Source organism: Neomonachus schauinslandi, chromosome 11 (assembly GCF_002201575.2).
Source record: "Neomonachus schauinslandi chromosome 11, ASM220157v2, whole genome shotgun sequence".
Classification (NCBI taxonomy): Eukaryota; Metazoa; Chordata; class Mammalia; order Carnivora; family Phocidae; genus Neomonachus; species Neomonachus schauinslandi.
Window position 1 is genome coordinate 79761332 of NC_058413.1, and position 21902 is coordinate 79783233.

The following is a 21902-nucleotide window of genomic DNA, read 5'->3' on the forward strand; positions in this document are numbered from 1 at the left end:
TTCTAAAATGAGTCTCTTTTAGACAGCATATCGATGGGTCTTGTTTTTTAATCCAGTCTGATAGCCTGTCTTTTGATTGGGGCATTGAGCCCATTTACATTCAGGGTAACTATTGAAAGATATGAATTTAGTGCCATTGTATTGCCTGTAAGGTGACTGTTACTGTATATTGTCTGTGTTCCTTTCTGGTCTATGTTGTTTTTAGGCTCTCTCTTTGCTTAGAGGACCCCTTTCAATATATCTTGTAAGGCTGGTTTCGTGTTTGCAAATTCCTTTAGTTTTTGTTTGTCCTGCTTGCTTTTTATCTCTCCTTCTATTTTCAATGTCAGCCTACCTGGATATAGTATTCGTGGCTGCATATTGTTCTCATTTAGTGCTCTGAATATATAATGCCAGCCCTTTCTGGCCTGCCAGGTCTCTGTAGATAGGTCTGTTGCCAATCTAATGTTTCTACCATTGTAGGTTACATATCTCTTCTTCTGAGCTGCTTTCAGGATTTTCTCTTTTTCTCTGAGACTTGAAAGTTTTACCATTAGATGTCGGGGTGTTGACCTATTTTTATTGATTTTGAGAGGGGTTCTCTGTGCCTCCTGGATTTTGGTGTCTGTTTCCTTCCCCAAAATAGGGAAGTTCTCTGCTATAATTTGCTCCAATACAACTTCTGCCCCTCTCTCTCTTTCTTCTTCTTCTGTGATCCCAATTATTCTAATGTTGTTTTGTCTTATGGTTTCGTTTATCTCTCGAATTCTGCCCTTGTGATCCAGTAGTTGTTTATCTCTCTTTTTCTCAGCTCTTTATTTTCCATAATTTGGTGTTCTATATCACTAATTCTCTCTTCTGCCTCATTTATCCTAGCAGTTATTGCCCCCATTTTTGATTGCACTTTATTAATAGCCTTTTTGATTTCGACTTGGTTAGATTTTAGTTCTTTTATTTCTCCAGAAAGGGTTTCTCTAATAACTTCCATGCTTTTTTCAGCTAGTATCTTTAAAGTCATGATTCTGAACTCTAGATCCGACATTGTACCTATGTCCATATTGAATAGGTCCCTGGCAGTCGGTACTACCTCTTGTTCTTTTTGTTGAAGTGATTTTTTCTGTCTTGTCATTTTGTCCAGAGGAGAATAGGTGAATGAGAGAACAAAATGCTAACAGGGTAACAAGGTCCCCAGAAAATATACTCTAAACAAATCAGAAAAGTCCTGAAGCCAGGGGAACTGAAAGGGAAAGAAAAAAAAAAGAAAGAAAAAGAAAAAGATTAAAAACAAAAACAGAACATAATGAAAAAAAACGGAATATGATCAAATATGATCAGGCTGGTGCATAGATCAGTGCCACACAATAGATTTTGGGTGTATTTTGGTCTGATGGAAGAAGGTGCCTCCCAAAATTTTAAAGAAAGAAAAACTTATATATGTACAAAAATAAGGGTTGATATGATGAAGGGATGGAATATTAATGTAAAGAGGAAAATTATGAAAAATTTTATAAAAGGAATTGATAAGAAGTTGTTTCAAAAAAGAAAGAAGAGGATTTAAAAAGAAAAAGAAAAAAAAAGGGAGAGAATGTGATCAGGGCAGAGAGTAGAACAAAACCATACACTAGAGATTTAGGGTATATTTTGATCTGTTAGAAGAAACTATCTCAAAATTTTAAAGAGAGAACAACTTATATATATTGCCAAAAATAAGGGTAACTACTATGAAGGGATGGAATATGACTCTAAAAATGAAAAAAATGTTTTTTAAAAAAGGGATTGATAAAATGTTGGTTGAAAAAGGGAAAAAGAAAAATTCAAAAAAAAAAGACAGTTAAAAAAATTAACTTTCAAAGACTAAAGAATCATGGTAAAAAGCCATGGATTCTATGTGCATTATTCCCCTAGCACTGGAGTTCCGCCGTTCTCATGGATTGGTAAACTTGGTCTTGGCTGGCTGTTCTTGCTGATCTTCTGGGGGAGGGGCCTGTTGCTATGGTTCCAAATGTCTTTGCTGGAGGTGGAATTGCCCCGCCCTTGCCAGTTCCAGGCTAGGTAATCTGCTCGGGTTTGCTCTCGGGAGCTTTTGTTCCTGCAACATTTCCATAGAGTTTTGGAGGAGGAGAGTGAAAATGGTGACCTCCCAGTCTCTGCCCTGGAAGAGCCGAGAACTCAGGGCCCCACTCCTCACTTTGCCCCCAGAGAAAAGCAGTCAGTCACTCCTGTCTCACCAGTCTCCGGCAGCACTCTGTGCTCATCCAGCCTCTGACCGAGCGTTTCTATCTCTGGCGCATGACCCCATGTGGAGTCTCCAAACCCAGCAGTTCCCTGCGGTGCACTCCCACGCCACTCCTCCTTGGGGAAGAAGGGGAGTCTCCCCGGATCTGCCGCTTGTTGTATCCCTCCTGGAGGAGCAGTGGCCCGACTGTGCCATGGATCATGGTTTATGGCAACCCCGAGCTGAGAGCCTACGCCTTGGCTCCGTCTCTGCAGCCAGCTTTCCTGCTCCAATCCCTGGGAGCTCTGCCACACTCAGGCACCCCCGGACTTTCTGTGACCCCGAGGGTCCTGAGACCACACTGTCCCATGAGGGTTCCACCCCCCCCACTTAACCACTGGAGTGATGTCTCTCAGCAGAGCAGACTTCTAAAAGTTCCAATTTTGTGCTCCACTCCTCTATCACTTGCCAGAAGTGGCTGATGGAGGCCCCCTCTCTCGCCATCTATCCTCCTGAATATCGCCTCATATTCACTTCTCCACATGTCCTACCTTCCAGAAAGTGGTCGCTTTTCTGTTAGAGAGTTGTTGCTATTCTTTTCTTCAATCTCCGGTTGAGTTTGTAGGTGTTCATAATGGTTTGATCCCTATCCAGCTGAATTCCTGAGAGGAGACGAAATCCAGGTCTCCTACTCCTCCGCCATCTTGCTCCGCCCTTCCTCTCCAATCATTCTGACATTGGAATGCTTCATGGTGTCAGTTATCCTAGCTTTTAGATTATCTACATTGGATTGGATCTCATTGATAGCATTTTTATGTTCTGCCAATTCAGCTTTCATTTCTGCCCTTAGAGACTCTGTGTTGCCATTAATTGATTTCTCCATTCTAGCCATTGTCTTCACAATTGCTATCCTGAAATCTATCTCCAACATCTTGGTTATATCTGCATCCATTTGTATCTGGTGCATAAGTCATATCTCTGAGTCTTTTCCATTTTGGGGCTTCCTCCTCCTAGTCATTCCGTTGATGGGTATTTGAGGGAATGTATAGAGTCCAAATTATTGACCAGAACCCAAGCAAGATGCACCTGTTTTCTATGGACGTTAGGGTTGCTGGCCTCTTGTTTTTCCAGCCTGTCTTTTGCGGGAGGGGCCTGCCACACTGTTACTCAGGAAACCCTATTTGGGTGGAGTTCCCTGCACCCATGTGGTGGGGGATGGGCTCAGTGAGAATCAGTTTTGGGGGCTTTTGTTCTCTGGTGGCTTTCCCTGGCGGCCCTCTGTGTCTCTTCCACAAGTAAGAGCAGAAGAGACCGTTTCCAACCCTCTTCCTCAGAGCAGAGAAAACTCAGTCTGTTTTTCAGTGAGCTCTCCAGGCCACACCGTCTCCATTTCTGTCCATGCTGCTATAAACTGCAACGTCCTGGGTTGTGCGCCCCTCCGCAGCACCCCCAGTGCTGTCTCCAGGTTGGAGTACGTCTCTGCCCTTTGTGCTTCTAAAACCGCCAGCCGCTCCCAGTTTGCAAGTGTGACCCTGCCGCTCCAGGTTTCTGCCCCGGGGGCTGGCCTAAAGTCCTTTCCCACCGCTACTGGTCTGCGAGTCTGTGCCCTGTCCCCAGAGTGTGAGGTTGTCACTCACCAGTGGTGTAGGATGCCCATGGCCAAGGTCCCTCCCGCTGCCATTTATCCTCCAGTATCTGCCCGTGGAATCAGGGCTCCCCACTTCATACCTTGAAACCAACCACCTGCGATATTCTGTTTGTAGAGATCCAGATCTTCTTACATCTCAGGCTTGTTTCGTGAGTGCCCAGAGTCGTCTGGTAGATATCCAACTCAATTCCGGGGACCAGTTGAAATAGGGTCCCCTACTCCTCTGCCCTCTTTCCTTCCCCCCTTCTTTAAATATTTGGTAGAATTCCCCTGGGAAGCCATCTGGCCCTGGGTTTTTGTTTGTTGGGAGATTTTTGATTACTGCTTCAATTTCCTTACTGATGATAGGTCTATTCATGATTTCTATTTCTTCCTTGTTCAGTTTTGGTAGTTGATACATCTCTAGGAATGCATCCATTTCTTCCAGATTATTTAATTTGCTGGCATATAGTTGCTATCATAATATGTTTTTATAATTGTTTGTATTTCTTTGGTGTTGGTTGTGATCTCTCCTCTTTCATTTGTGATTTTATTTATTTGGGTCAGTTCTCTTTTCTTTTGGATAAGTCTGGCCAGGGGTTTATCAATCTCATTAATTCTTTCAAAGAACCAGCTCCTGGTTTTGTTGATCGGTTCTACTGTTTTTTGGTTTCTATTTCATTGATTTCTGCTCTGATCTTTATTATTTCTCTTCTCCTGCTGGGTTTAGTCTTCATTTGCTGTTGTTTCTCTAGCTCCTTTAGGTGTAGGGTTAGGTTGTGTATTTGAGACCTTTCTTGTTTCTTGAGAAAGGCTTGCATTGCTGTATTCTTTCCTCTTAGGACTGCCTTTGCTGCATCCCAAAGATTTTGAATAGTTGTGTTTTCATATTCATTGGTTTTCATGATTTTTTTTAATTCTTCTTTTTTTTCCTGGTTGACCCATTCATTCTCTAGTGGGATGCTCTTTAGCCTCCATGTATTTTTGTTCTTTCCAACTTTCCTCTTTTGATTGAGTTCTCTTCTCAAAGCTTTGTGGTCTGAAATTATACTGGGAATTATCCCAATCTGTTGGTACCCATTGAGACCTGATTTGTGGCCTAGGATGTGATCTATTTTGGAGAATGTTCCATGGACACTAGAGAAGAATGTGTGTTCTGTTGCTTTGGGATGAAATGTTCTGAATATATCTGTGAAGTCCATTTGGTCCAGTGTGTCATTTAAAGTCTTTATTCCCTTGTTGAACTTTTGCTTAGATGATCTGTTGATTTCAGTGAGGGGGGGTGTTAAAGTCCCCCACTATTATTGTATTGTTGTCTATATGTTTCTTTGCTATTGTTATTAATTGGCTTATATGATTGGCTGCTTCCCTGTTAGGGACATAGGTATTTACAATTATTAGATCTTCTTGTTGGATAGACCCTTTAAGTAGGATATAGTGTCCTTCCTCATCTCTTATTACAGTCTTTGGTTTAAAATCTAATTTGTCTGATATAAGGATTGCCACCCCAGCTTTCTTTTGGTGTCCATTAGCATGGTAAATGGTTTTCCACACCCTCACTTTCAACATGGTCGTGTCTTTGGGTCTAAAATGAGTTTCTTGCAGACAGCATATTGATGCATCTTGTTTTTTTTTTTTTATCCAATGTGATAGCCTTTGTCTTTTGATTGGGGCATCTAGCCCATTTACATTCAGGGTCACTATTGAAAGATATGAATTTAGTGCCATTGTATTGCCTGTAAGATGACTGTTACTGTATATTGTTGTGTTCCTTTCTGGTCTATGTTGTTTTTAGGCTCTCTCTTTGCTTAGAGGACCCCTTTCAATATTTCTTGTAAGGCTGATTTTGTGTTCACAAATTCCTTTAATTTTTGTTTGTCATGAAACCTCTTTATCTCTCCTTCTATTTTCAATGACAGCCTAGATGGATATAGTATTTTTGGCTGCATATTGTTCTCCTTTAGTGCCCTGAAGATATCATGCCAGTCCTTTCTGGCCTGCCAGGTCTCTGTGGATAGGTCTGTTGCCAATCTAATATTTCTACCACTGTAGGTTACATATCTCTTATCCTGAGCTGCTTTCAGGATTTTCTCTTTTTCTCTGAGACTTGAAAGTTTTACTATTAGATGTCGGGGTGTTGACCTATTTTTACTGATTTTGAGGGGGGTTGTCTGTGCCTCCTGGATTTTGGTGCCTGTTTCCTTCCCCAAATTAGGGAAGTTCTCTGCTACAATTTGCTCCAAAATACCTTCTGCCCCTCTCTCTCTTTCTTCTTCTTCTGGGATCCCAGTTATTCTAATATTGTTTCATCTCATGGTATCACTTATCTCTCGAATTCTGCCCTTGTGATCCAGTAGTTGTTTATCTCTCTTTTTCTCAGCTTCTTTATTTTCCATCATTTGGTCTTCTATGTCACTGATTCCCTCTTCTGCCTCCTTTATCCTACCAGTTAGAGCCTCCATATTTGATTGCACCTCATTAATAGCCTTTTTGATTTCGACTTGGTTAGATTTTAGTTCTTTTATATCTCCAGAAAGGGTTTCTCTAATATCTTCCATGCTTTTTTCAAGCCCAGCTAGTATCTTAAAAATCGTCAGTCTGGACTCTAAGTCCGACATCTTACTAATGTCCTTATTGAATAAGTCCCTGGCAGTCGGAACTGCCTCTTGTTCTTTTTTAGGAGGTGATTTTTTCCGTCTTGTCATTTTGTCCAGAGGATAATAGATGAATGAGAGAACAAGATGCTAATAGGGTAACAACGACCCCAGAAAAATATACACTAAACAAATCAGAAGAGATCCGAAAATGGGGGGAAATGAAAGGGAAATAAATAAATAAATAAAAAAGAATATGATCAAATATGATCAGGTTGGGGCATAGATCAGTGCCACACATTAGATTTTGGGTGTATTTTGGCTTGTTAGAAAAAAGTGCCTCCCAAAATTTAAAAGAAAAAAAACTTATATATGTACAATAATACAGGTAAATATGATGAAGGAATAGAATATGAATGTAAAGATGAAAATTATTAAAGATTTTATAAAAGGAATTGATAAGAAGTTGGTTGAAAAAAGAAAGAAGAGGATTTAAAAAAGAGAGAGAGAGAGAGAGAATGTGATCTGGAAGGAGACTAGAACAAAGCCATACACTAGAGATTTAGGGTATATTTTGGTCTGTTAGAAGAAACTGTATCCCAAAATTTTAAAGAGAGAACAACTTATATATATATATATATATATGCTAAAAATAAGGTTAACTACTATGAAGGGATAGAATATGACTCTAAAAATAAAAAATAAAAAAGATTTTTTAAAAAGGGATTGATAAGATATTGGTTGAAAAAGGGAAAAAATGCAAAAGAAAAAAGTAAAAGATAAAAAAGGAAAATTAAAAAATTAACTTTGAATGACTAAAGAATCATGGGGACAAAGCCATGAATTCTATGTGCTGTATTCCCCTAGTGCTGATGTTCTGCTGATCTCATTGATTGGTAAACTTGGTCTTGGCTGGCTGTTCTTGCTGATCTTCTGGGGGAGGGCTGTTGCCGTGGTTCTCAAATGTCTTTGCCTGAGGTGGGATTGCCCTGCCCCTGCTGGGAGCCTGGCTAAGTAATCTGCCCGGATTTGCTCTCAGGAGCTTTTGTTCCCTGCAACCTTTCCATACAGCTTTGGAGGACGAGAGTGAAAATGGCGCCCTCCCAATCTCTGCTGAGAGGAGCTGACAACTTGGGCCCCCACTCCTCAGTGTGCCCCCAGAGAAAAGCAGTCAATCACTCCCATCTTCCTGGTCTCCAGCCGCAATCCATGCTCACTCAGCATGTGACCGAGCATTTCTATCTCTGGCACATGACTGCGTGTGGAGTCTCCAAACCCAGAAGATCCCTGTGGTGCACTCCCATGCCACTCCTCCTGGGGGAGGAAGGAGAGTCTTTCCAGATCTGCTGCTTGTTGGGTCCCTGCTGGAAGAGCAATGGCCCGACTGTGCTGTGGATCATGGTTATGGCAACCCTGAGCTGAGATCCCACTCCTTGGCTCCATCTCTGCAGCCGCCTTCCCCACGCTGATACCTGGGAGCTCTGCCACACTCAGGCACCCCCAGTCTTTCTGTGACCCTGAGCGTCCTGAGACCACACTGTCCCAGCAAGGGATCCATCCCCTGCTTAGCCACTGGAGCAACATCCCTCAGCAGAACTGACTTCTAAAATTTCTGATTTTGTGCCCTGTTACTCTATCACTTGCCAGTAGTGGCTGACGGAGGCTCCCTCCCCCCGCTGTCTATCTTCCCAGATATCACCTCGGATTCACTTCTCTGCACATCCTACCTTCCAGATAATGGTTGCTTTTTTGTTCAGAGAGTTGCTGCTATTCTTTTCTTCGATCTCCTGTTGAGTTTGTAGTTGTTCAGAATAGTTTAATCTCTATCTAGCTAAATTCCTAGGACCAGATTAAATTTAGGTCTCCTACTCCTCCACCATCTTGCTCCTCCCCCCCCCCATATCTCCATTTAATTCCCAGTCTGGACCCTGAAGAAATTAGATGGATACTGGAGGATGACAATACACTATTATAAATGTAACCAAGTCGGGTCCCTGGGTGGCTCAGTCATTAAGTGTCTGCCTTTGGCTCAGGTCATGATCCCAGGGTCCTGGTATCCAGGTTCATATCGGGCTCCATGCTCAGCAGGAAGCCTGCTTCTCCCTCTCCCACTCCCCCTGCTTGTGTTCCTGCTCTCGCTATCTCTCTGTTAAATACATAAATAAATAAAATCTTAAAAAAAAATAAATGTAACCAATAGTAGTCCTAATTGTAGCCACGTGTGGTATCTGTGCTTAGCAGATTATGTGCCCTAAGGCATATGGTAAGTAGCTATTGATTTGGCAAATTTATTACTCCCTATATCAGAAAAGAGAATCAGAAACTTTTTTATTTTATTTTGTTTTTTATTTTTTTAAAGTAAGCTCTATGTGGGCCTTGAACTTATGACTCCAAGATCAAGAGTCACATGTTCTACTGACGAGCCATCCAGGTGCCCCAGAAATTGTTTTTATTTATGGAAAGAACAAGAGTATGTATTTAACACTTTTGCCTCACTCTGTCAAAATATTTTCTGAAGAGATGTGAACTATTTTATTGATAAGATCAAGTTCGTTAGGCCAGGTAAGCGAGAAGTCCATACCACATTTGAGGTCTAGGTAAGATATATGTGCTTAAGAGAGTGGGAAACAAATTCTGTGAAGCTTTAGGGACTCACTACATCAGAGAAATTCTTAAGGATCCTGTTGTCAGAGTCATGCCCAGGACATCCCTCCAAAGTACAGGACAAATTATTTGATCTCTTGTCTCCTAATATAAAGAAGAAAGCACAATGCCTGTAGGCCTTTTCATATCCCAGAAATAGTATATTTCATAAATGAGAATATTTTTGTGGCCCATGAACTGGCTAATGTGAAAGGCTTCTACAGTGAATAGGATCCAGACAGGAAGGGACTCTGCAACAGGTACAGGCTCCAGTGCCAGCAGCCCTGTTTCTGAGACCATACCATCTGCAAAACATTACAGTATTTGAGGTGTCAGTGCTATGCTGCATTTATGGCAAATTTCAGTGGGAGAATCACAACACGGACCCTTGGATTCATGAGTAAGGCCATATCATCTGCATTGGAGAATTACATGCCTTTTGAAGAACAACTTCTAGCATGTTGCTAGGGCCTGGGTACAGAGAGCATACAACCAAGGGGCACTAAGGCACTCAGGACCACCTATCATGGTCTTGGTTTTGTCAGACCCAGCAGGTCAAAAGATTAGGCCTATCCACAACTCCATTATAGAGTGGAATTGGGCCATCCATGATTGAGCATGAGCAGGATCATAGAGCACAAATAGGCTGCATGGATTAGTCCAGATACCCTATGTTATCCATCACTTGCACCAGCATCTCTATAAGCTTACATCTATTGGCTGATGGAGGAGAAAAATGCCTAAGTGTGGTTACAGATGGATCAGTTTGGGCATAAACAAAACTGGTGGCTTACTATAGTCTCACCAGGGTGGCTTTGATAGTGGTGAGAGAGAATCCTCCCAATGAATAAAGCTTTTGTTCTTGTACCTGGTTATCCACTATGCACAGACTGAGAAGTGGCCCAAAGTTAGAATATATAGACTCATGGCAGGGCTGAACTGCTTGGTCAACTCTTCAGAGGCCTGGAAGGAGCAAGATAGGAAGATTGCATACAAGTCTAAGGTAGAGGTGTGTGAATAAATATGTGAGAGTGGGCACAGAGTGTGAAGATCTTTTTACTACATCTTAATACCCACCATAAGCATTTATTATGGAAAAGCCATTTAAGAATGACTTGGTCTTTGGTTACTTCAATCATGACACAGTGGGCACCTGAGTGAAATGGGAGAGACAGAGGCTGTACATAGAGCCAACAACCTATATTTCAACTTATCAAGGCTAATCTAACTATTGCTGGCACTAAACGTCCAACCTGCTAGCAACTGAGAACAATGTTAGGCCCCCAATTTGACCACATAACCCAAGGAGATTAACTTGCCACTTGCTAGCAAGTTGCCTACATCGGACCCCTTTCTGGAAAGGCTGGTGGTTCGTTCCCATAGGAATAGACACATTCTGGGTATGTATTTGTCTTTCCTGTCACAGGTCCTTGGGCAACATTATCTGTGGACTATGGAATAATTGATCCATAATACCATATCTCATTGTCCAAAATGGGAAGAACGTTTTCACCAGGAAACACATAGAGCCCTACAGAACAATAAGCTGTGGCTAATTCCTGGGTAATTTAGGCTCATTGTTTACAGGTACCAGCAGGCAAGAAGTGAAATCACCATTTTGGCAAGAGTACATTAGAAGGACAAAGAGCTGCAGTTAAAAAATGGGGAAAGGGAGGAATACGTTTGGCACTCAGTGATGCACTTGGGTCCCTTTTTGTACTCTCATGACCAATGGTGACATATAATGAGACATGCAGCAACCCAACCCAAAAGGGATATAGTGACCAGGGGCTCAGGCCCTTCATAAATGATGGGTTCAGGCCAATAGTCAAGCCACAAAAACTAGAAGAAGTGCTAGTCAAGGGTGAGGGGTTTCTGAAATAGATAATAGAAGAAGGAGACTATAAGTATTGCTTGCCATGCAAAGACAAGCTATGCACTAACCTTTCTTCTCTGTTTCCCCCCAGAAAGCTAGGCTACTAGATTCTAGAGATGCTGCTAACTGCATAGATTTGAAGAAAAGGATTCAAGCAGCACAGGGGGTGGACTTTGTTAGATATTGACATGCTGCCAGGATCTCTCATAAGGAAGGATTTGTTGCCCAACTTCCACAAGTGCTGTTGACAAATAGCCTGTAGTTCTCAACCCTTCCCAAATTGCTTCAGCTTGAGTGAGGTGCATTGACTGGCTCCCACTTTTCTGAGGGAAGACCACTTAGGATACTAAGACCTGGCAATTTGGGCCCAATGTGGAACAATTATGATGGGCCATTTTATCTCTAAGATACATATATACATATTTTATTCAAACCATAGATATTCAATAGAGGTTCTATCATTAAAAAGAATCACTGAGGGCGCCTGGGTGGCTCAGTTGGTTAAGCGACTGCCTTCGGCTCAGGTCATGATCCTGGAGTCCCGGGATCGAGTCCCACATCGGGCTACCTGCTCGGTGGGGAGCCTGCTTCTCCCTCTGACCCTCCCCCATCTCGTGCTCTCTCTCTCTGTCTCATTCTCTCTCTCAAATAAATAAATAAAATCTTTAAAAAAAAAAGAATCACTGAACATTACATCAAAATTACATCAATTATTTTAAATAATTGAATTTAAATAAAAAATTTTTTAAAAAAGAAAGTGTTCTCTGAGTTGTTAATTTTGACCTTTCTGACCAGTGTGAGGTGATATCTCATTGTGTTTTGATTTGTATTTCCCTGGTGTCAAGTGATATTGAACATTTTTTCATATGTCTGTTAGCCGTTTGTATGTCTTCTTTGGAGAAACTCTTACACTGTTGGTGGGATTGCAAACTGGTGCAGCCACTCTGGGAAACAGTATGGAAGTTCCTCAAAAAGTTAAAAATAGGACTACCCTATGACCCAGCAGTTGCACTACTAGATATTTATCCAAAGGATACAAACATAGTAATTTGAAGGGGCACATGCACACCAATGTTTATAGCAGCAATATTCACAATAACCAACATATGGAAAGAGCCCAGATGTACATTGACAGATGAATGCATAAAGAAGATGTGGTGTACATATATATACAGTATATACTGCTATTATATATATAGTAGAAGTATGTGTATATATATATAGTAGAGGTATATTATATATATATAATGGAATATTACTAAATTCTGTATCTGAAAACTTCTCATTGACTTACAATTTACAGTCTCCAGCTGAAAATTATATTGAGAAATCTCTTGACCTGAAGAAAATGATCTGTAACAGAAAAAAAGAAAAAGAATGTGTTCTCACTCCTGAAATCTCAGTGCTACAAACAATATAAATGTTAATTTATACATTATACATACATAAATACAGTATTAGATTTTCTAATTCTAAAGAAGAATACTTCAGCTAATAATTTGAATATCTCTTGTGTTCCTGGAATGGGAGATATAAATACATGCAAAAATTGATTTTTACAATTTGTAGATATATATTTTATATTTTCTCATCTGGTAACTCTTACTATATGGTCATTGAGGAGTCAAAGAATAAAGAAGTCTTTTTTTTTTTTTTTTAGAGAGAGAGAGCAAGAGAGAGCACATACAAGCAGGGCTGTGGAGGATGGCAGGGGGAAGGGCAGAGGGAGAGGGAGAGAGAGAGAATCTTAAGTAGGCTCCATGCCCAGCACAGAGCCCAATGTGGGGCTTGATCTCACAACCCTGACTTCATGACCTGAGCTGAAATCAAGAGTCAGATGCTTAACTAACTGAGCCACCCAGGAGCCCCAAAGGATGTCTTTTAAATAAAAATAATATAAATAATAGCTACCATTTATGAAGCACTTACTATGTGGCAGACGCCATGCTAATTGCTTTACTAATGCTTAATTTAATCCAACTTAATAAATATTTATGGAATAGCCTCTGTGTGCCAGGCACATGGTGAACAACAGCACAACAGTTGATAAGTTAGGCACATTGCCTGTCCTTACAGCACTAGTGCCTCATCAGGAAGACAAATAGTACACATGAAATTATAATACAGCATACAATGCTATATTATAGAAAGAAAAATGTAGGGTTGGGCAAAGAAGTACACAGAAAGAAGGCCCTAAACTACTTTGTGGGTGAGGGAAAGTTTACCAGGAAAAAAGATACCTAAGCTGAAACCTGAAATATAAGGAGAGGTTGGCTAAGTTAAGAGATTGAAGGCTTCAGAGAAGGAACAGCATGCACAAAGAAGCAGAGGAACCAGACCAATTTCATGAAGCTGTCAAGCATTGTAGTTAATGTGGAGTGGCAATAAAGAAGTCTGGAGAAGTAAACAAAGAGCCAGCCAGTAATGAAGAACCTTGTATACTCTTGAAGTGGTACTCATGGAAGTGCCTTCTACTTTTTCCGATGGCAATAGGAAGCCATTGTCAGGTTTTTAGTAAAAAGATAGGTGATTGATTGTATTTGATTTTGACAAGTTTCATTCTGGTTGCACTGTAGGTTATGGAGGAAGCAAGAGGAAAGGTAATGAGGAGGCTGTGAAAATTACCCATGTATCAGGGGTTTGTATTTGGGAGTAGGAGAGCTTTGGGAATAGCAAGAAGTGTATAAGCTCAAAGCAACTTTGGAAAACAATAAAAATAGTAGGGGGAGTGGTGGGATGTGACATTGAGGCAAAAGAACAGGAATGCTGTGCTCAGTTCTACAAGTGTCACCTCACACAAGAGTGACAGCCTAGGAGATGAATGGATGCTGAAAACTAAAGTGAGCCCAGCTCACCTGATTGTGTACTTGGCATGGCCTCTGTCCGCCAGGAGGAAGGAGCTTTCCTAAATCACACAAGGGTGTTGTGTGGACTATTGGTTGCCCTGGGTAATAGTCAACCATAAAGTCAAGGTTTCTGGTTTGGACAATTAGATTATATGTGGCACCATTAGTTGATACTGGGAACAAAGGTGGCAGTGGAGAGGAAAATAATGAATGCAATTTGCGCTTAAATAAGAAACCTTAAGAAGTAATAATAAGCTCATTTTATAAAAGCAGAAATTGAGTCTTTCCCTGAAGACATATAGTTAGTAAATGGGTGAAGCTGGGATTCAGATCTTGATACTATATTTTTTTCATTCCCCCCCAAAATAGGAAAGACAAAAATAGCATTAACATAATCTGGGGACTACTCTATTATGAAAATAAATGTGATTTCATTTGAGAAATGTACCTGAATAATTATTAAATTATTTGTATATTTAAACTTTTTAATAATTATGAAACTATTAATTTTAATAAATATCTTTGACTCTAAGCTTTTTTTCCCCACTCTTCCTCTCTTCATACTTGCTGTTCCATTAATTTCCTTTCTTTTCTTTAAAGCATTTTCTCTTTTCTGTTTTTCAAGCTTCAGTTGCAGCCTCATTTCCTCCAGGAAATGATTCTGAATATCCTGTTTGATATAAATGTTTCTCTGGTCTATACCTCTTTTATGTAAATTATTACAACTGCCCTAATAGTAAATTATTACAACTGCCTTTTTAGTTTTATATTTCTAGCACCTGGCAAATAGTCAATATTCAGAAAACAATAATTAGTAGACAACTGTGTGAATGAACTGCTGCTCAAGGCCCACCTATTCTAATGAGCTTTAATTGATTTATTCAGTCAGGTCTCTAGTCCCGTGACTACCAGACATGGCTGAACATAAAACTGAACAGATTTTTTTAAATTAAAAAAAAATACAGATTTCCATGCCCTACTCCAGATCTACTGAATCTTGGACAGGACCAAGTTATCTGGATTCTTAAAATGTTCCCAAATGACCATGTAGTCAGTCCAGCCTTGGCATTTAGGAACCACTCTGCTAATCTACCACACAATCTGATACAACTCGTCTACCAATGTGTGCTTATAGTTAGTATATTTATACTGTATTTATGTAATATTTGTTATATCTTTATTAAAGAATTTTAAGATAATTATCCATATCTATTTTTGATACAATTTCAAATACCTCTCAAGATGATTATTACATGTTTCTCCATAGACACTGTATAGTATTTTTCTATCTTACACCTTGAGTTTTTTAATTTACTTGGAGTCCTTTCATTTCAAATGTGCTACATCACACACTTTAGATTCTAAATTAAATCTGTATAAACATACTTATGAGGTGGATACTTTTCTACTTGTTGATAAAACAGTTTTATATGATCATATTACTATTGTATAGAATATAAAAAACATTCTTATCTTGCTATGTGTTATGCATTGTATAAATTTGGCCAATTGAAAACCCATCTGGGCTGAGGCCAATAGAACTGTTTCACTTCTGCCTTGCTTGTGTTAACAACACAGCTAATGTCAACATGGCTTTATTTACTCTTGTTCTAAAAAGCTGGCCAGAATTCAAATAGATACCTTGTAAATCATCTACACTTTCTTCTGCACCATTAAGAAAGTTGAAACTTTAAAAAAAGTTTCTCAGACTACAGTAATTCTAACATTGAACACCCAAATCATATTTAAGTTGACATTATATATTTTTCTAAAATGCTATGTGCCAGACCACCATTTTTTTCAACAAGCGTAGTAAATTAAATGGGAAACTTGGCTTGACTTAAGCTCATAAACTTCAGTGTCTTGACATTTTGCCATTGGAAGTATATTGTCATTTATAGGGTATGTTTTGTGCTTTTGTTCCCATTTCCTCTATTAGTAATCTGGAAAAATTGACATTTCTTGATGCAATCTATGACTGTGTCAATAATGTAATCATGGTTTTCTGATTCCTCAACACTTCTGCAGTGAATATGATGTCATTTCAGATGACCTTACTAAGTCTTTTATACTCACAGCACTTTCAGATCTAAGATTTATCACTTGTTCTTCCTTCTACAAGTATGTTGCTTCCTAGGGCTGAGATCTGTGAAGATGTTCATGTAAATTTTACCAAGATTTTACTATGCCTTCTTTGTGGAGGAGCCTCTCTCAAGTGTGACGTTTTCCAAATAACCTTACAGGAGCCCTGTAAAATGTAAGCACATTTCTAGAACAAGTTACTCCCTTCTTATCCATTTTTTCTAGATGACATTTCCTGCATGGGATGAGTCACTGAACCTGCCTCTACTGTACTATCTAGTCACTTCATGATCCTGTCATCTAATTGCCTATATCACAGCATTGGTGTCCCCACCTTCACTCTTCCAAATTCTACTCCAACCTCTGTACAACTGCCATGATAATTTTTTCCAACATTATGCTTAGGTCATTTTCTTGATTATTACAGAAATGTCGTCCTTCATATTAAATCAAATCTGATTCTCAATCTACACTTTAAGTCCTCTACCAAAAAGCTGCCTCAAGACCATTCTACTTCATTGTTGGTTGTTGCCCATAAGCTCTTGGAATCCATTTTATTTTAAATTTCTTATTTCCATTTTCCATAGTCTCAGTCATGTTCAGTGCATTCCATTTTAATCATCTCTTGTATTGTGCTGCCTCAATATTTAGCAGTAGCTAAGGCAGAGTTGAATTTTTGAAAATATTTGTGGGGCTCTAAAATTAACAAGGCATTAAGTAGGGCACATGATGTGATGAGCACTGAGTGTTATACACAACTGATAAATTATTGAACACTACTTCTGAAACTAATGATGTACAACATGTTGGCTAATTGAATTTAAATAAAAAATAAAATAAATAAAATGAGCAAGGCAAATCACAGTTTTAATTCCCTAGAGGGAGCTCAATGTTTGAAATAATTTTCCTAGAAATTATTCTATTAGAAATTAAAGGGGCCAGGGAGGGGTGAAAAGTTGGCAGAGGAGTAGGGGACCCTATTCCAACTGGTCCCCAGAATTGAGCTGGATATCTAACAGACCACTCTGAACACCCACAAAATCAACCTGAGATATAAGAAGATAGATCTGGATCTCTGCAAACAAAATATCACAGGTGGTTGGTTTCAAGGTATGAAGTGGGGAGCCGTGATTCTGCGGGAAGATATTGGAGGATAAATGGAAGAGGGAGGGAGACAGCCATCGGGATCCTACACTGCCAGTGAGTAATAGCCTCCCACGCTGGGGACGGGGCACAGACTCGCAGACTGGTAGTGGTGGAGAAAGGACTTTAGGGCAGCTCCCCAGACGGAAACCCAGAGTGGTGGGGATGCGTGTGCGAACTGGGGGTGGCTGGCAGTTTTAGAAGCACAAAGGGCAAAGTCGTGCCCCGACCTGAGGGTGAGGACTGGAGTGCTGCTGAGGGGTGCACAACCCAGGATGCTGCAGTTTATAGCAGCACAGATAGAAACAGAGAGACTGTGGCCTGGAGAGCTCACTGAAGAACAGACTGCTATCTTTGCTCTGAGGCAGAGGGTTGGAAATGGTCTCTTTTGCTCTGACTGTTGGAAGAGATGCAGAAAGCTGCAGGAGAACAAAAGCCTCAAAACACCGGTTTTCACTGAGCCCATCCCCCACCAGAGGGGGCAGGGCTACTCTGCCCAAACAGGATTGCCTGAGTAACAGCGGGACAGGCCCCTCCCCCAGAAGACAGGCTGGGAAAACAAGAGGCCAGCAATCTTAAGGGCCCTAGAAAACAGGTGCACCTAGATTGGGTTGTGGTCAATAATTTGGACTGTATACATTCCCTCAACCACCCCTCAACAGAATGACCAGGAGGAGGAACCCCCAAACTAGGAAAGACTCAGAGACTATGACTTATGCCACAGATTTACAAATGGATTCAGATATGACCAAGATGTTGGAGACTGAATTCAGGCTAGCAATTGTGAAGGCAATAGCTAGAATGGAGAAATCAATTAATGGCAACATAGAGTCTCTAAGGGCAGAAATGAAACCTGAACTGGCAGAACTTAAATGCTATCAATGAGAGCCAATCTAATCTAGATAATCTAACAGCTAGGGTAAGTGAGGCAGAAGAATGAATTAGTGACCTAGAAGACCAATTAATAGAAAAAAGGGAAAAGAGGAGGCCAGGGAAAAACAACTCAGAATCCATGAAAATAGAATCAGAGAAATAAGTGACAACATGAAACGTTCCCATGTCAGAATTATTGGAAGCCCAGAGGGGGTGGAGAGAGAGAGAGGACCAGAAGATATATTTGAGCAAATCGTAGTTGAGAACTTCCCTAATCTGGGGAATGAAACAAACATTTGTGTCATAGAGTCAGAGAGGACCCCTCCCAAGATCAAGGAAAACAGGCCAACACCCTGGCATGTAATAGTAAAACTCGCAAATCTTAGAACCAAGGAAACCATCTTAAGAGCAGTTGGGGGAAGAGATTCCTTACGTACAGAGGGAGGAACATCAGAATAACGTCAGACCCATCCACAGAGACCTGGCAAGCCAGAAAGGCCTGGCAAGACATATTCAGGGTACTAAATGAGAAGAACATGAAACCAAGAATACTTTATCCAGCAAGGCTTTCATTTAGAATGGATGGAAAGATGCAGAGCTTCCAAGACCGGCAGAAGCTGAAAGAATATGTGACCACTAAGCCGGCCCTGCAAGAAATATTAAGGGGGGTTCTATAAAAGGAGAAAGACCCCAAGAGTGATAGAGAAAAGAAATTTACAGGGACAATCTATAAAAACAAGATCTTCATAGGCAACATGATGACAATTAATACATATCTTTCAATTATCACTCTCAATGTGAATGGCCTAAATGTTCCCATAAAACGGCACAGGGTTGCAGATTGGATAAAAAAAATGTGTCTACAAGAGACTCATTTTGAACCTAAAGATACATCCAGACTGAGAGTGAAGAGATGGAGATCAATCTTCCATGCCAATGGACCTCAAAAAAAAGCTCGGGTAGCAATTCTTATATGAGGCAAATTACATTTTACTCTAAAGACTGTAGTTAGAGACACAGAAGGACACTATATCATTCTTTTTTTTAAATTTTTTTATTTTTTAAATTTTATTATGTTACGTTAGTCACCATACAATACATCATTAGTTTTTGATGTAGTGATCCACGATCCATTGTTTTCTTATAACACACAGTGCTCCATGCAGTATGTGACCTCCTTAATACCCATCACTGGGCTAACTAATCCCCCCTCCCACCTCCCCTTCTAAAACCCTGTTTGTTTCTCAGGTCCATAGTCTCTCATGGTTCATCTCTCCCTCCAATACCCCCCCCCCATTTTTCCCTTCCTTCTCCTAATGTCCTCCATGTTATTCCTTATGTTCCACAAATAGTGAAACCATATGATAATTGACTTTCTCTGCTTGACTTATGTCACTTAGCATAATCTTCTCCAGTCCCATCCATGTTGATGTAAAAGTTGGGTATTCATTTTTCTGATAGCTGAGTAATATTCCATTGTATATATGGACCACATCTTCTTTATCCATTCATCTGTTGAAGGGCATCTCGGCTCTTTCCACAGTTTGGCTATTGCGGATATTGCTGCTATGAACATTGGGGTGCATATGACCCTTCTTTACACTACATCTGTGTCTTTGGGGTAAATACCCAGTAGTGTAATTGCGGGATCATAGGGTAACTATTTTTAAATTTTTGAGGCACCATCACACTGTTTTCCAAAGTGGCTATACCAACTTGCATTCCCACCAACAGTGTAAGAGGGTTCCCCTTTCTCCACAACCTCTCCAACATGTGTTTCTTTCCCTGTCCATTTTTGCCCTTCTAACTGGTGTGAGGTGGTATCTCAGTGTGGTTTTGATTTGGATTTCCCTGATGGGTAATGATGATGAACATTTTTTCATGTCTGTTAGCCATTTGTATGTCTTCTTCAGAGAAGTGTCGTTTCATATCTTCTGCCCACTTTTTGACTTGATTATTTGTTTTTTTGGGTGTTGAGTTTGAGAAGTTCTTTATAGATCTTGGATACCAGCCCTTTATCTGTAGTGCCATTTGCAAATATCTTCTCCCATTCTGTGGGTTGCCTCTTTGTTTTGTTGACTGTTTCCTTTGATGTGCAGAAGCTTTTTATCTTGATGAAGTCCTGAAATTTCATTTTTGCTTTTGTTTCACTAGCTTTTGGAGATGTATCTTGAAAGAAGTTGTTGTGGCCGATCTCAAAGAGGTTACTGCCTATGTTCTCCTCAAGGATTTTGATGGATTCCTGTCTCACATTGAGGTCTTTCATCCACTTTGAGTTTAACTTTGTGAATGGTGTTAGAGAATGGTTGAGTTTCATTCTTCTGCATGTGGCTGTCCAATTTTGCCAGCACCATTTATTGAAGAGACTGTCTTTTTTCCATTGCATGTCTTTTCCTGCTTTGTCAAAGATTATTTGACCATAGAGTTGAGGGTCCATATTAGAGCTCTCTATTCTGTTCCATTGGTCTATATGTCTGTTTTTGTGCCAGTACATGCTGTCTTGGTGATCACAGCTTTCTAATATAGCTTGAAATCGGGCAACGTGATGCCCCCAGCTTTGTTTTTCTTTTTAAACATCTCCTTGGCGATTCAGGGTCTTTTCTGATTCCATACAAATTTTAGGATGGTTTGTTCCAGCACTTTGAAAAATGTCATTGGAATTTTGATCGGGATGGCATTGAAGGTATAGATTGCTCTGGGCACCATAGACATTTTAACAATGTTTATTCTTCCGATCCATGAGCATGGAATATTTTTCCATCTTTTTGTGTCTTCTTCAATTTCTTTATGAGTGTTTTGTAGTTCCTAGAGTATAGATCCTTTACCTCTTTGGTTAGGTTTATTCCGAGGTATCTTATGGTTTTTGGTGCTATTGTAAATGGAATCATTTCTCTAATTTCTCTTTCTACAGTTGCATTGTTAGTGTATAAGAAAGCAACTGATTTCTGTGCATTGATTTCGTATCCTGACACATTACTGAATTGCTGTATGAGCTCTAGTAATTTGGGGGTGGAGTCTTTTGGGTTTTCCACATAAAGTAACATGTCATCTGCGAAAAGAGAGAGTTTGACTTCTTCTTTGCCAATCTGAATACATTTATTTCTTTTTGTTGTCTGATTGCTATTGCTAGAACTTCTAGTACTATGTTGTACAATAGTGGCAAGAGTGGGAATCCTTCACGTGTTCCTGATCTTAAGGGAAATGCTCTCAGATTTTCCCCATTGAGGATGATACTTGCTGTGGGTTTTTCAGGGATGGATTTTATGAACTTGAGGAATGTTCCCTCTATCCCTATACTCTGAAGAGTTTTAATCAGGAAAGGATGTTGTATTTTGTCAAATGCTTTTTCTGCATCAATTGAGAGGACCATATGGTTCTTCTCTCTCCTCTTATTTATGTGTTCTATCACATTAATTGATTTGTGAATGTTGAACTACACTTGCATCCTGGGCATAAATCCCAACTGGTCATGGTGGATGATCCTTTCAATGTGTTGTTGGATCCTATTAGTTAGGATTTTGTTGAGGATTTTGGAATCCAAATTCATCAGGGATATCGGTCTGAAATTCTCCTTTTTGATGGGGTCTTTGCCTAGTTTGGGGATTAAGGTAATGCTGGCCTCATAGAATGAGTTTGGAAGTTTTCCTTCTGTTTCTATTTTTTGAAAGAGCTTTAGTAGAATAGGTATTATTTCTTCTTTGAATGTTTGGTAGAAATCCCCAGGGAATCCATCAGGCCCTGGACTCTTGTTTTTTGGGAGGCTTTTGGTCACTGCTTCAATCTTGTTACTGGTTGTTGGCCTATCCACGTTGTCAATTTCTTCCTGTTTCAGTCCTGGGAGGTTATAGGTTTCCAGGAAGGTATCCATTCCTTCCAGGTTGCTCACTTTATTGGCATATGGTTGTTGATAATAATTTCTAATAATTATTTCTATTTCCTTGATGTTAGTCATGATCTTTCCCCTTTCATTCATAATTTTATTAATTTGGGTCCTTTCTCTTTTCTTTTGGATAAGTCTGGCCAG